The sequence below is a fragment of the Amblyomma maculatum genome, chromosome 7 (assembly GCF_055883805.1).
Source record: "Amblyomma maculatum isolate TAMU_Amacu chromosome 7, ASM5588380v1, whole genome shotgun sequence".
Taxonomy (NCBI): domain Eukaryota; kingdom Metazoa; phylum Arthropoda; class Arachnida; order Ixodida; family Ixodidae; genus Amblyomma; species Amblyomma maculatum.
In genome coordinates, this window is record NC_139350.1 from 142,853,813 (window position 1) to 142,870,353 (window position 16,541).

The window sequence follows — 16,541 nt, forward strand, 5'->3', positions numbered from 1 at the left end:
GGACGTACACTTCACCGCATCTTCAGGTAATTTATTCCAATATGATGTAGCATCTGGAAACAGGGAGTACTTGTGGATATTTACACGGCTGACTGGTTGACGAAGTGCTTTACTATGGTTAGTTCTAGACGAGTGTTTGAAAGGCGGGTGTAAGTATTGTGAATTGGTTATTTTGAAGTGGCCGTGAAGAAGTTGGAACAAAAACTTTAATCTTGAAATGATTCTTCGCTGTGACAGGCTTTGTAAATTTGACTGGGTTATTAGACTGGTAGCGCTAATTTGGCGTGAATACTTTGAATAGACAAACCTCACTGCTAGTTTTTGGATGCGCTCTAATTTGTTGATTAAATTTTTTTGATGGGGGCTCCAGACTATATCTGCATATTCTAGGGTTGGTCTTATAAGAGTTTTATAGGCATTGAGTTTAATATGGGCCGGCGTGTTACGGAGCTCTATAAAAAGCAGCCGTTACTTATGGCGTTTTTATTAATTAGGTCTTTTTTTGCGTCCAGTTTTTCTTACAGGATAGAAGCGGAGCAAAGTCAGCGAACTATCCAAGATCCCACAAAAAAAAAATAGTTGTGGTTCAACTCTGGTTAACCTTAGTTCATTTGCGATAGAAACGACGGAAGCTTCTTTTGCCTGCTTCATTCCCCTATCACGCCCTATCTGAGTAAGATGCTACATTATTGGGGACACTTAAGCTCGTTTTTTAGGAGTATGACGCGGCAGCGCAAGTTAACAGTCTTTTTCTTCTCCTTCTTATTCTTATTCTTCTTCTGCTGCTGCTCTTCCTCCTCCTCGGTTGTTGAAGGTAAAGCGTGGCCTCCGCTGGTACCACGCGACGGCTCGAAACCTGGCACAGTATTGCTATCGCAATAAAAGCCAACTACGGATGCACGCCGCTGTGTAGTCACTTTATCCACTATGTTCCACGTACCTCCGATGTCACAAAAAATCTATTATAACTGCCGCGAAACCTTCAAAACAGTATTTGTTGTTTTTAACAGCCGCCGGCATACGGCCTTATCACTCTGATTCTGGATCGCGTAGCAGTTCCGTATTCTTTGTTTGTTAATGCTCGATGTCGCGAGTCACACCTTTATCAGTTTTCGTTGTAGCGCAAGATGCACCGAGATCTATCCCGAAGATTCCAGCCACTCGTGTGTCTTTCTACAATGTTCCAGCCCGTGCTGGTGGCTGTTTGCGACGTTATCTAGATCGTTCTGAGCAGCCTTTAAATGGAGCGTTGACGAGTGTGACGGGCATTCTTTGTTCGACGATCGACCAGCACGTTTGTTGCTATCGCCGCCGCCGAGTTGCTTAGTTCTTTTGCGGGCGCATGTCAGCCCAATAAAGAGTTAATTTCAGTACCTTCAAGCCTGTGTCTTCTTTTGGTGTCAACGGCCTTGTCACCACTACGTGACAATACTTTCTTGGTCTATTCTTGCTGAGGGCCTGGAATGCTTGAACTTCTCCTACTGCTTGTTCAGAGCAACCAAAGCTCAGCACTTGCCCTACTTGTGCATTTCAAGCAACTCCTGGGGCGGAAGAAGTAACTCATGAAACGGACGCAATCTGCAGTTTGTAGAACTTCACTAAGCTTCAAATTTCTTTCATTCCGGCGAACTTTTTACTCCGAAGTTGTCCTCGTGTCATAAGAGCAAAGCTGTTATTTAACGTTCAAATGGCTGTAAATCATGCGGTTTTGAAAAGTATTTTTCATGAATGAAATATATAGCATCCTGGCACAGAGTCCTACGTCCTTCTTTCGCTTATCCTGCTGAGATGTACAGTCGCCGCTCTTTTATGACATCATTTCCGCTCAGTTTATTGACAAAAAAACCACAAATAGATCTCTGGCCTTTAAAACAATGCACGCGGTTACAGCTTCCTACTCACGTTTTATGAAAGCAAATATTTCCTTCTGTAATGCTGTAGCAACGAAGAAATCTGTGTACTATCCATTTTACATTCCCAGTTTTCCATTCACTAGTTTTATGGTAACACAGAGGCAAAAAAAAAACAGAGAGACAGTAAGGCTAACAAGGCATTTATCCGCTAGAGGTCGATGTCTGTATCAATTTTTTTTCAGTGCTATGTAATGCCAGTTATATAACTTAGGCGTCTACCTTCCCTTGTGCACATAAAATGCAATAAATAGTTTCTAAACGACAGCAGTTATTTTTTTTTGTATCATGAACACGTTATCGAAATGGTGCGAAACGTGTGAATAACAGACAAAAAGCCTAGATCTCGCACCAACAGAACCAATTTTCTAGTTGGTTGTAGTTGAATCTTGGCTGCACTCCTTTTATGTGAAACTCTAAGCTTAATACTTTTAGCTTCGATTCTTCGGAGAAGATCGATTATCAGTTTAGCATGCGAGCTTTCCAGTTACTTGTGACAGCTTATTTACCTTAATCCTGATCCTTACAAATAAAGGCGTTCGGGTCATTTGCTAGCGCTACCTGGAAATCCATGTGTTGCATGTATGGAAAGGTAGATATTGCCACGTAGTAGTGACAAGGCCATACACACCAAAAGAAGACACAGGCGTGATGGTACTGACGTCAACCCTTTATTGGGCTGACTTGCACCCGCCAAAGAACTAAGCAACTCGGCGGCGGCGATAGCAATAAACGTGCTCGTCGATCGTCGAACTGAGAATGCCCGTTTCATTTGTCAGCACTGAATTTAAAGGTTGCGAAGAAAGATCTAGATAAAGCCGCAAATAGTACTAGCATTACCTGGAACATTGTAGAAACACACGCGAGCGGCTGGAATCTTCGAGATACGCTCCGTTGCATCTTTCGCGACAAAGAAAATGATAACGCGTCGTATCGCGACAACTAGCATGAACAAACACGGAATACAGAATTGATAAGCGCGCCAGAATCTCGATGGTAAGGCCGCATGCCAACGGCTGTTGAACAAGAACAAATAAAGATTTAAACAGTTCGCGGCAATAAGAAAGACCAGCTCAGTTCAGTAAGCCGATTTTCAAGGGGAGGGGGAGGGCGGAATTGGGGCATTTTTGTGTCAACGACGCGAGCGTTATCAGCTTCTCTCACACGCACAAATAGCGGCAGCACTTTCCGCCCTATTTCAGGGAAAGGAGAGGAGTCATTAGTTCTGCTCGTAATCTCGTCTTGCCCCATTAGGCCTCTCACTCCAAAGCCGAAATGAACTAACGATTACCAAATGGTCTGTGGACTCTATAGTCTTAAAAACACTGTGAAAGTGCGCTTGCTTCTACAACAAAAATCCCTTCGGCATGGCAGCGTATAGTTTCCAGACCTGCGTTCTATCTCTTTACCGCGACGGCTGAGCGCTAGATTCGGGCAGGAAAGACGCACACCGTTATTCTGACTTGAAAGTTATCCACGAACCTTTCTAGAAAGCCGTTCACTCGAGGCATTTAAAAGGATTGGAAGCAGAGAAAAAAAGCCGCGGAGATTCGAAATGCACACGCGTCTTTCGCCGCCGAACAGGTGGAGCTTAACTCCCCTTTGCTGGGTCATAAAGAGAAAAATTAAGGAGATTAAAGTAGCAAACCGCTGGAATGGAAAGAGGAAGCCACGGAGTTAGAGAAATAAGAAAATCAGGAAGCCATTGAACAACAACGGGCAGCTTCAAGAGAACACCGAGAGGCAAAGAAGCACAGGTATCTCAAGAGGATATAGACCAAAATGGGGATCTTATCGGCAAACAAACTTTATTTACAGGCTCTCGTCCAAGTAAAATAAAGCAGTCTACCGATCCCAGAATGGCTGAAATACACGATACCACTAGAGGTGAACCAAGAAAATTCTGGAACCATATAAGCTGCCTGGGTAAAAAGAATGAAAGAAGCAGGACCGTATTCAAGATAACGAGGGAAATCGTTTAAGGGAAACAACGCCGTGAACTACATTACATCAGTTATAGCCGAGTCATTTAAGATCACGATAGGGCAATCTCCGCCAAACAGGAAGCAACACAAGATAGCAGAATACAAAGCAGCTTAGAACTGACCAATCTAACTGGAAAAAGGCAGAAAAAAATATTCCTAAAAGCACATCTACTGCAACAGATGAAATTCCGATCAAGCTGAACTTGGTCCAAGAAGTAAGGAAACGTTAATAAAATCTTTCGAAACACTCATAACGGACAAGAAAATTCCGGACAGCTGACGGCAGAGTAAAATTAATTTGATTTATAAAGGTATGGAGATAGGATGCACGTAAAATCCTACAGGCCGATTACCATTACATTTGTTATATTTGGTCATGCAGGCGGTGAAATTAAAGATGCAGTCATGGTAGAAGTAAAAAGATACTTGGAGAACTTCAGAACGGCTTTATAAATGGTAGGCACTTAGATGATAGATAGCCTGTTCGTGCTTACTCAGTGCATCGAAATATCCAGAGTGGAAAATAGACCTTTATATTTGGCCTTCCTGGGCATAAAAGGGGCGAACGACAACGTAAACAGGCAACTCCTGTGGAACATATTAAAAGAAGTTGTCGGTCATGAAATATTATATTTCCTACCGGAAATATACCGGGATAACAAAGTAGAAATTTCATCAGAAGAGATACGAAGTACGGAACCTGTAAAAGTATGGAAAGATTAAGACAAGGTTGTCCTCTATCATCGCTGCTCTCCGTGCTTTATATAATAATTATGGAACGGAGGATACAAGAGAGTACCCTAGCTTTTAACCGGTCATATAGATTAGGCGAAAAGGTGGCAGATCCTTGCCTCCCCAGTTTAATGTATGCAGACGATATTGTGCTGCTAGCTGAGAGTCTGGAAGAATTGCAAACTCTAGTTAAGTATTGCGGAGACGAAGGGACGCTCTAGGCTTCAGTTTAGCGCAGTTAAGTCGGGTCTGATGATTTGCAAAGGCTCAACAGAACAGGGTCTTAAAATACAAGGCCATGAAATACCTAGAGTAGCAGAATATAAATATCTGGGGGTATGGGTAAACGAAGGATAGACATACATTGAAACGCATGAGCAATCACTACAGGCTAAAGAGCGAAAAAATGCCGGGATAGTGAAGCATAGGGCATTGTGGGGATACAGCAGGTATGAGGTTTTGAGGGGTATTTGGAAAGTAAATATTATCCCCGGGCTTACTTTTGGAAATGCGGTTTTGTGCCTAAAATCAGAGGTACAATTGACATTAGAAATAAATCAGAGATCCGTCGGACGATTATCACTAGGTGCCCGCTGCAAAACCCCAAATGAGGCGGTACAGGGAGATATGGGTTGGGCATCTTTCGAAGTACCGGAAGCTCAAAGAAGAACGCCTGAGGAAATTGGTCAGTAACAGATGGGCACCTTAAGTATTTAAATACCTATATCTATACCTAAAAAGCATCGACTCACAATGGACTAAACGAACTAGGAAACTAAGCAGTAAGTATGCTGGTCACAAGGACGAAGAAATAAAGAGCGTTAAGCAACAGGTGAAGAACAAAGAAGGTAAGAATTTGATAAATTCTATGGAAAAGAAACAGTGTTGAACTATACCGAAAATGGAAAAGGTAGATCTGGAAGGAAGCTTTCTTTGACAACTCAAGAGGCAGTGTCCTACTTTTTGAAGGTAGATAAGGGTGCCTTAGAACACGCAATTACAAAAAGAAATTAGCCATTTTTTCTATCAATTGTATTGTATAACTGTGAAAAGAAATTCCTAGAGCGCGCTTTATCAGGTCGTTCCTGAGCTTTAGGTGAGCTTTATATATAAGTACCTACCTACATGCGTAGGTAGGTACTTATATATAAGTACGCTTCATATATGCAATAAAATCAGTTGAAAGTTGGCGCTTCGTCCGGGCGCCTACCTATGTGTCTTGTCTGTTTTTTGCGCCTTAAAACTGTTTATTATTAACCAAAACAAACTAGCCCAAAAGCAAGTGCTCTTAACTACGAAGATCACACATTTGCAGTATGTGGTAAATGTACAGAAACAATTACCCGTTTATACTCGAATGAGATGGTATCCATTCAGAAGTCGATGCAGGCGCAGCCATTCTTCCTGAGGCCATGGGATTTAGAGACGCCAGTGGCCGGTTGAACGAACCTGCGGTGGAAGCTAGCAAAAAGGGATTGGAATATTGGCGGCTTAAAAGCAGAAAATAACATAATGTTAGTAGTGTAGAAACAAAAATTCAATAAATGGAATGATGATATATTTAACCGATGTAATACAATATTTAAGATATGGGAGAAAAACGACAAGGTCAGTTGTTGGGCGAATTGGTGACGATGTTCTATATCTACAGCGCGATAAACTAGACAAGAGATAAAACATATAACTACAAACAGCGCTGTGTCTGTCATTATGTTTTCTCTCTTGTCTCGCTCATCGCGCTGTAGATATGGAAGGGGAAAAACGAGCATGACAGCAGCTACTACCACTCCGTTTCAAACAAGATGCTTCTATAATCCATCCATTCATCCATCCATCCATCCCACCCATCTCATCGATCACATCGATCCCATCCCATCCATCTCACCCACCCACCCGCCCACCCATCCATCCATCCATCCATCCATCCATCCATCCATCCATCCATCCATCCATCCATCCATCCATACATACATGCATGCATGCATGCATACATACATACATACATACATACATACATACATACATACATACATACATACATACATACATACATACATACATACATACATACATACATACATACATACATACATACAAACTGGGTACCGCACTGTAGCGCCACTGTCTTTCTCCCCGCTACCGATAGACTGCCTACAGACGGACACTGAGAGTCTTTTTTATCAGTCTTACTCGCTCCAAGGAGTGGTCAACTACTTTGTCAAGCTGTCCTCCCTTGCCGCAAGTTTTCGTGGCATATTTCGTTTAGCAAGACGTCGTTGTGCGCCCAAGAATGCTGAACCAAAAAGCGGTAAAACTGAGCAAATATACAAAGGCATTTCAAATTCATAGTGTCCTTCCGGCTAGCTTTGAGCAGATGGTTGCATTTAGTTATGGCGTTTTGTGAACGGCCGCAGGTGTACCATGTATTCGAACACACTCCGGGCTACAATCCTACGGAAATGGCCTCATGTCTGCCTTTCATGGTTATAGCCCAGCTTTCGATTGAAGAGCTCAGCAGAATCCAAAGTATACTGAGAGTGACGGCGTGAGAAGAAATTACGATTCCGAGACGGGGATCCACCACCTAAACAAGAGTGCATAATAAAGGCGTAAGCTTATAGTCCATTCGATTAGCACTTTAGTTTAGCCTGTCAGAGAGTATGGATGATTGGGTGAGACGCAGCTCCCCCTTTCACCGTCTATCTCCCCCCTAGACGTCGGCCGCAATCAGTTGGCTTCCGGCGGCGGCCTGGGCTTGACGGATGACTTGATTTTGGATTTGTTCTTCCTGGCTGTGAAGGGTCGGCGATTCGAGGAAGTCCTCGAATGTGATGTTGAGAACGCCAGGACTAGGTACAAGGTATAATTATTGTGAACCTTGTACTAAAGACGCACTGACTCCGAAAAATTAAACGAGGCTGTGGCAGCGATGTGGTATGTTGAATCCAGATATAAATTGTGATTGCTGCGTGTGGAGTAAAGCCAGCGAGTTGTCTCAAGCTATTTCATGCCGGAAGCACAGCCACAGCCGGTCTCGAGGGAGAGCGCACTTCTGTTCTCTTACGGCCTAACCAAAGGCGTCTGTTTTCACCTCGCGCCGCGCCTTGGTGGGGTCCTAGCCAGGTCCTAACAATAGGGCGGAAGGAGGCATGCGTCCTCCGCCCGGATGCTGCATCAGGTTGGTGAAATTCAACTTTTGGACGCCCGATCGCATGCGTTCTCCGAGGCCCATCGCAAGCTCCTCCTATTTTTGCAAAGATGGCCATTCGCGAAGCGCCGACCGAGTGTAGTGCTAATCAAGGCCTAGGTGGATGGTGCCTGTCGATGAAAGATATAATAATGGCTTCATGTCGTTATTGCTCATTTATTAGAATTATTCAAAGCGACTTGGAAGTTTGCCTTGCCCTGTGCACAAGCGACGAGTGACAGTTCCTCCAGTTGAGTCGGCCTACACCGAGTTGACGAGTGGCCGTCAAACCTACGGAAGATGTACTACTGCTACACAGTTGCGGTGCCTCGACGTGTCCATTTGGAGCCGTTTGTGATTGCTGCAGGATTTTCACCGACAACATTAAGAAGCAACTCCTCGCAGTGAATTGATTCTTTGTGCGCGTAGACAGTTTCATAGCAGCGACAATTAGTGGGAGTGTAGCGAAAGTGATACGTTTGGAACGACTGCTGTTTTGTCAAGTTAGTGAAGTCGCCTGCAAGTACATCTGTTACGAGTGAAAAGCTCACTGCGCACGCTTTGTTTTCCGAAAGTTGACATGAATTTTGAGCTATGCTAGTCGCATTTATTCGCTTCCGTGCAGCGATCGCGATCGTACGATGTTGTTCGTGTTGCGTTCCGATCACTGATATCAATCGTGTTTCATATGTGTGCTGTGCTTCAAAACTGCCATGGGTGTGACGTGACCTTTCTGAAAACTGTTTTGCGTGCGCGAAACGATTTTGACTGTATGGGCCGTCGGGGCATAGGCATCAATCTGCGGCTTTATGCTTCGTGAAGTATGTCTTGCGGTGGTTGCTTGTTATCGTTGCTTCGTGTGATCTTGTCTTATACGTTGATTGGAATTAATCGCTGTGCTAAAAATGCTTTCACTAAAACCGTGCGCCTACGGCATTCTTGTTAGCGTTCTTGGCCACTTCATATATAGCCATGAGTTGTGGTTGCACATACGCGGTGGGCACTTCAGAGATATTAGTGCAGAGAAAAAAATAACTTCACATTCTTGTTCGGTAAATGGACCAATAAGGGTAGAAATGGCTGAGAAGACTAGGAAGGTCTGTAAGCTTTTTAGGAAAAGTGAAACAAAATTTATGGGGCAGAAAAAAATGTATATATTGACACGATAAATGGAATACCATCTTATGTGTTATTCACAAAGTTTCTCCATTGTAGTTGCGCAAGGAGAGAAGGATGAAAGTTTTCTGCTCTGTGTGCAGAACAGTCCTCACGATATTTTCACTAAAAAAGAGAGCAAAACCGAAACTTGCACAGTGAGCCGTATTAATAGAGTAAGGAGTATCTGCAGACAAGTTCTCTCAGTAGCAAACAACCTAAACAAAAGTGTATATTGCTCCGTGGATTCTGCTTTATCATGTGGCTCACAAAGCATGGTGTGAACACTAAACAGCATAAAAAAACACTGAGGTGCAATTGCATGGCACAAGCCAAATGTTTACATCTTCATGACAATTATGATTGCTGGTACTCTCAAGTATGACTCAAGGAGCAAAGATTTTACTGATACTCATAGCAGAAATTTGTGAGCAGGAATTCGTTATTAATTATGTCATACTTCTGTCAACGAACACTTTCGATCCTCATTGAAATCAATCTGCATTCAACTCGTGAAATCGAGCCCGAGCTTGCTTGGATCGAAGCTGTTCCTAAAGCGCTGTCGAGTTTTCAAGTACATTCGAGAGCGGGCATCGCCACCCTCGATGTCACCTAACACACACTAAGGAAACGTCTCAATGGTCATTCAAGATGGCCATCAGCACCGGATGCTTTTATCATTCTTGAAACCCTCAGTGCAGGTCATGTTCGATGAAGATCACAATTCACGTCACAGAGGTATAAGATGGAGCAGGTGACCTCAGTTTGCTAAGAAATAGGCTCCGGAATTTCACTCAATTCCTCAATATCTTAGCACCTGGTCCCAGCATAGCTCTTTCAAGTTCCTTAGAATTAAAAACTAAATGTATATGCAGAAAATAGCGTCTCGCAAGCTTTTGCACTCTGAAGACAGGTGGTTTGCATATGTAAGCACTTCAGGCGTCACGTTAAATCCTGTGAACAGCCGACCAGCAGCAATACATTTGGCTGCAAATATTGTCGTGTGGCATAAATTTTCCTCTTTGTCTTATGAACAGCAAAAAAATGCTTATCATAATAACAATAACATGCACCCATGAATTACTGCAGATGTCATGTTCTCATTGATGCATTTATCTTTTTTGTATTTTTACTTCTCGATTGTTTACATGGTTGAAATTGCCTGCAAGCATTTGATTCATTTGAAAAGCTCACTACACATATCTTGCTTTCTTAATGCTGAAATCAAGCTCGATCTATGCAGGTAGTCGCATTTGTGCCTCTCAATGTAGTGACCATGCATGCACGGCGGCCTTGTCCCTGCGACATGCCTATTATCAATATTGATCATGGCTCGTGTGTACTGTGTGCTTGAAACAGCCTTGGGTGCGATGGGACCTTTCTGGAAACTATCTTGCATTAATAAATAATCTCCGATGTCTGCTTTTTGATGTGACTACAGAAGCATCGGCACCCACCACTCAGTGGCTTGATTCTGCATGAAGTATAATTCTTGCAATTATAGCTAGATTAGAGCAAGCCTGTCTTGTTTCTACCACGTCTTGTTTTGATTAATCGTTATGTTGTTGGTGCTGGCATCATGATGGTGTGCCGATAGCACTGTTATTTTTCTTGCCTTTCTGAAAAGGGTGCATATCTATGATAGGTGCCAAGGGTTTGGTGCGGAGCCAAAAACAAGAGGCGAGATCCGTGTCCCCATAGAGCACATGCCATGTAATCAACTTTTTTCTATTGTTCCACCCTTGGCCCAACAGAGCAAGATGCCACCAAATGATTGACTGAGAAAGATGGTAAGATCCATTATAATACTGAAATAAATTGGGCAATATTAAGGTGCAGAATGAAAACAAAATGTGAAATTTGAAAGCAATTTTCAACTTGGCTAAACATTCTCCCATTTGCAATGATACACCTATATACAGGTACTTGCACATTTATCAGGACAGGTCCCTTGATCACATTTAGGGAAAGACAAATTCAAATAATGAGTTGCAACTGAGCAAGATGAATTTTCAAAACAAGTTTTCTTGAGACTAAACCGTGAAAGCTCGATAGTGTCAACCCTCTACAGCATGATGAGCATAAAATTTCGGTTGAGATCCTGTCGCAAAACCACATTACCTTCCATTGCCTTGAGCTGCATGCGCCCGTGGGCTCTGCGATGTCAGTGCATGTTAAAGAACCCCAGGTGGTCGAAATTTCCGGAGTCCTCTACTACGGCGTCTCTCATAGCCTGAATTGCTTTGGGACGTTAAACCCCACGAACCAACCAACCGGACTTTTTGAGAATGTTAAATGCTGCTGCTTAGTGTAGCAAAAGTATAGAAATTACTTTGGGAGAACCAAATATTTATGAGAACTAAATTGGGGAGGATAAATATTTATTTTCTGCCTTCAAAGATCACTATACTGGTAGCACAGATATGAGATGCTACAACTGGGCATATGCATATGACAGCTTAAGCTTGCAGCTACAGACAGGCAACATTCATTTTTTGTTAATGGTATAGCATGCAGAAATGTGAATAAAATATCATTTGCCTTGTTGAATTTCTTGGCTTCAACAAGATCAGTGCAGATTTACTATCAGGCAACACAAACAGCCTGAAAGGTCAGGAAAGCCATGTTACACAAACCTAAAATCACTGGAGTGCTTCTAAGTAGTCCACAGGTATGGTTGTCTAGTGACAATTTATGCAGTTGCGTCAGCATGTACCTAATTAGCAATCTCGGGCTGACCGAAAGCTTTGTGCGCTTCACGACTCCGGAACTCAGCACCTTAGAGCATATCATGTGTCCTCTCAGAGCAATCTACTTCTCTGTTCCTGTTGAGCTCACTGGCCTATTTTTATAATGTCCCCCTAAATGAAGCTGTCACTGCATACACCCATTGCAAGGACCCCTTTGTATGGAAAATTCAACAGAGCCTGTCTGCACATGCAACACTGCACAAGTGTGAAGTGATACTACAGTATAAGGCTGCGTGCGTGAAGAAAACACAATTGCAATGAATGAGCAAAAGTAGTGGTTTGCCAACTTATCTATTTATTCAATTAGTGATAGAAAAGAACCCAAAAATACGGACATCCACACTGCTCTAATTAGAAACAGGATTTTTTGCTAGTTTACAAGGTGCGACCATCCCTATTATATACTGTGCATATCGCTATGTATCACTGCAGCATTATAACAGCACCCCCTCATCTACTTGGGGAGTATGCAGTAAAGCAGACAGGTTCTCCCAAGTGTGAAACTGCATGGACTATTTTCTATCCAGTTTTAAGGGGAACAAAGTGGAAAGGAAAAGCGCAAAACCAAGGCGCACAAGAAGCAATAGTGCTGGCCAATGTTATTCAACGCAGCCCAAAGGCCTGGAGAGCGAATGAAGGGAAATGACAAGTACAAAAATGGCAGTGGCAGAGAAGGAAATGAACACACTACAGTGCATGTAGAAACACATCCACAAACTTTCACAAGAATTTGTGCATGATGCTGGAAACATCTGAAAAGTAACCTTGAAACACAGGCAATAGAAAAAAACGAAATAATACAATCAGGAATATATGCATTCCTGATTGTATTCTTTTGTTGTTTTTTTCTTTTGCCTGTGTTGCCTGTGTGCATATAGAAACCTACACGTGTCTAACACATGACAGGATGACATATCATGCAGCATAAGTTCTACGGGCAAGCAGAATCTCGGGGGAGGGGGGGCGATCTAAACCCAGGGCTGTTGAACCAGGCAGAGTAGAACCTTCCAGTAACAGTGACACGAAGGGCACTGTTACGCATTCATGAAATGGTAACCCAGTATAAGATGATCAATTAAACGGCACAAGAGCACGATCACAGGAAAAGAAGAGGGATTGAAAGGCGCTCTTTCTTTCCATCTTCTTTTTCTGTGATCATGTCCTTGCGCCGCTCTATTGGTCAGTGTGAACCAACCAGCCCAACACCAAGTACTTCTAGAAGCATGAGATGGTCAGTACGTGTAGCATCCTAGCGGCATGTTTCCATTGCTAGGCAGATGCTATTTGAGTTACTAAATGGCACATATTGATGAGTTGCAAATGACTATTTCATATGCATGCGTCCTCTGGAAGTTATGTAAAGCCTCACTGGTCCATACATTCACATTCAATGCTTTTGTAGAGACAGAATCTCTGACAAAGAGTCCTGCAGTGGTTGGCCAAGACATAAAATGTGCTCTTTACGACACACCAGTAGCTTAGCGATATTGTAAAAGTACCTAGAATCCTCCATGTGCCTGTAAATACATAAAATCCAGTGAGATGAGCAATCCAAAACACAAAGCTACATTAGATGGGTTTTTAAGCATAGGTGGAATTAAGGAAAAAAAGCGCTACCAGTTTCAATTGAATAAGGGAATAAGTGTAAGTACAAAATGCAACCATAATTTCAAACGGTTCAATGGTTGGCATCGCCAGCATTTTTTTAATCTGTCTCAAACAGGCCAGGTGATTGTATACAGTCAATAAAAGCATTTTTCCTGGATTGACAAGACTATCCAGCAGATTTCTCATTTTATACAATTATAATATTGACCCAGTACACCTCTTGCAGTTTAGTGCTGCTTTGTTTGCCTCTGTGTCTTAGCATTCGTTACTTGTTACACGAGACACTGAGTACAAAACATCTGAGTTTGCAAGGCATTTAACCTCCCGTGGCAAGGACTCCTAACATCCACACACACTTCCTTCATTTTTATTTTATTTGACAGTTCAGAGTTCCAAGCACAGTTTTCCTCCTCAGAGGAGTACTGAATTCTCAGAGGAGATATTTTATTTGATATCACAAGGTGCAGTTTTGTCATGACTCTTTTTGGAGAACTGCACTCGGTTTACAGGCCATTACAATTGGTTTCTGTTCTTCGAATTGTATTGAGGATCTGTGTATGCACTCAATGATGAACTTGATGTATGGGCTTGCAGTATAGTTATGTAAACAAAGCAAAAGACTCAGGTAGGGAAGTACACAAGTCACAGAAGTATTGTATTTCATGTTCACAGTCAAGTCAAAATTCCATCAAGTCTGCATGCTGGCCTGGCAACCTAGTGACATGTCATTACACTTGGTCACTATTTTAAAATTAGCCCCTAGACAGTTTTCCTCTACAAGTGGGAATCCTTAACTGATGCAAGGCAGTGGGGGCTTGGTATTCCTTTGTGCCAACTGACCGCTCCGTCTGTCCACTATTATTCTGTCGTGCAGTGTTGCAACTTTTCAGTGCTTACTCTTAGCTGGATTGTTTTTATGTATAAGAAACACTGAAATAAAACTACAACAGAAGAATAAACACTCATTCCACAGAAAACATCAATTATTGACATATTTGTACTTGGAGTAGTCATTGCATATCATGCAATGTTTCGAAAACTTTATGGACTGTTCCTCAGCAGCAGCACAGTTGTGCCATAATTCTTGTTTATTTGTGCTCAACACTAACTGTACAAATATTTCACTTGAAGTTTGGCTGGTAGAGGTTGTCTCAAATGGTAACAATTCTTTTCTGTACATGCCACAGCTGAGTAGCTTGAGCTGTGCTGCATGTTCAAACTCAATCGCCAGATTTCATTTGCTACTTTCCGTGCCTGAAATGACAAAAGCAGTGCACACACATAAAACCTAGGAAGACCAAATGGCATAGGTCAAGGAAAGGATGTTTGTGCTGCACTTGACATGTAGGCACTCATTAATATAGGCAGCACTGAGCGTAGAGATGGAGGAACTGGTATTACGTACTGGGAGGCATGCAAACTGCAGTTTTGTCAACCGAACTGATTATGAATAGCATAGTCTTGCTGCTGAATCAAATATGAATAGTGCTGAAAACCAAACTGAATACAAATTAACTAGTTGAGCAGCTATTTCAAATGTCTTTGAAGAAGTAAACATATGGAATTTTAGAGATAATTTGGACATGCACTGTTTGAATCATTTGCTATGGCATGGATACCATAGCAAATGATTCCATGCACTGTGAGGTGGAGATTTTGTCAAACGCTGCCGTTTTCGTTTAGAGCAAAACAGGCACCTGTGAAAAATCATGGCGCGTCTCAGATTATAAATAAAGGAAAAAATTTACGCATATAGTTAAAATTTCAGTTCTGTAGTGGGTTGGGCTATTCTATACCTTCGTTCAAAAGAAATCAATCCGTCGAAAGACAGCAGAGGTATCTGTATTCTGGCAACTGACATACATTGTGGGGTTGTAATAGGGGGATAAATACGCTTGCCCCGCTTAGTCGCGGCTGACAGTCAAAACCGTCGACCTCACCCAAGTGATCGCGTGCGCTACCGAGCGCACGCCGACCACTGCGGGCCGTGCTCTTCGGAACAAAGGAACAAACACGTGCTGAAAACAAATAGGCATTTATTGCTGCAATAACAACGCCAGCTAGCAATAAAACACACTAATGAATACAGGTCGTCTGACTCACCAGCAAGGCTACAGGCGAATGTTCGCCCACGCTAGGGCTGGGGATAAACTCCGAAGCCGGACAAGACGGGCCAGCGGGATAACTCCCACGAGGCTTCACCTTGCCGGTGACCAGCGGAGTGCCGCGAGGAGACGTCCGCTCGCGTCCAGGTCCCGATGCCGAAGAGCAGTTGGCTTTGTCCGCGTGCGCGCTGACAAGCTCAGGGGTGGCGCTTGTGCTGCCGCGACGCTGGCGCCATCTCTCGATAGTTATGTTAACCACCAATGTTGGCGCCATTCCGCGATAGCTAGAGTAACTACCGCGGGGAAAGCCGACTTTAAAGGGGACGATGGGAGACCGTTCCCCACATCCCCCCAACCTTATATTGACCCACGCGCCTGTAAGTATATGCTATGGAGATGCCTTCATGAACTTGCACTTGAGGCAGGAGCTTCCAGCAGAGGTAGCACCGACGACGTCCACGCAGACTTCCGCTGTGCGCCAACGGTAGCATGATGGTCTCCGCAGGATGGCTGGCATGTGACTTGGGCTGCAGTGTCTGCAGCTTGGTACGCAGCAGGCCTGGCTGAAACCTGCGGCCGGAGGTCCGCAGAGGCGGCGCCAGAGAGAGTACCGAGTCAAGTGCTGGCAATGCGCAACACCAGGGATCACGGAAAGTGGACCACGTGTCCACAGGGCCCGGGAGTCCGGCTGAAAGCTGCAGGCCAGGATAGCCGCAGGCAGATGTGACTGCTGACTGGTCTCGCCACGGCTGCCTCGGGTGGATTTGCCGAACAGGATACAGGCAGCTCTGTCGCAGCAGGCGGCAGCGAGGCGATGTGCAGAGGCTAGTAAGCCTGGGTGGCTCCGGTGAACCTACATAACCAGAACGCTCTCCACATGCTTTTAAGAAAGTCATGGGAGGGAGCACCGGCGTCCGCACGGGCCTCGTGGCTCCGTACAAAGCTCGCTAGCAAAACGTGTCATGCAGCTGTAAAACGCAAAGTTCAAGTGAACAAAGCCCTTTTTTGAGTTGAACAAAAATGCTCAGTTCGTGCGAGGATACCAAAAAAAAAAGTGGGCAGCAATGTACTCCCGCTTTACAACACCACGGTCCTGGCTGTCCTTACTA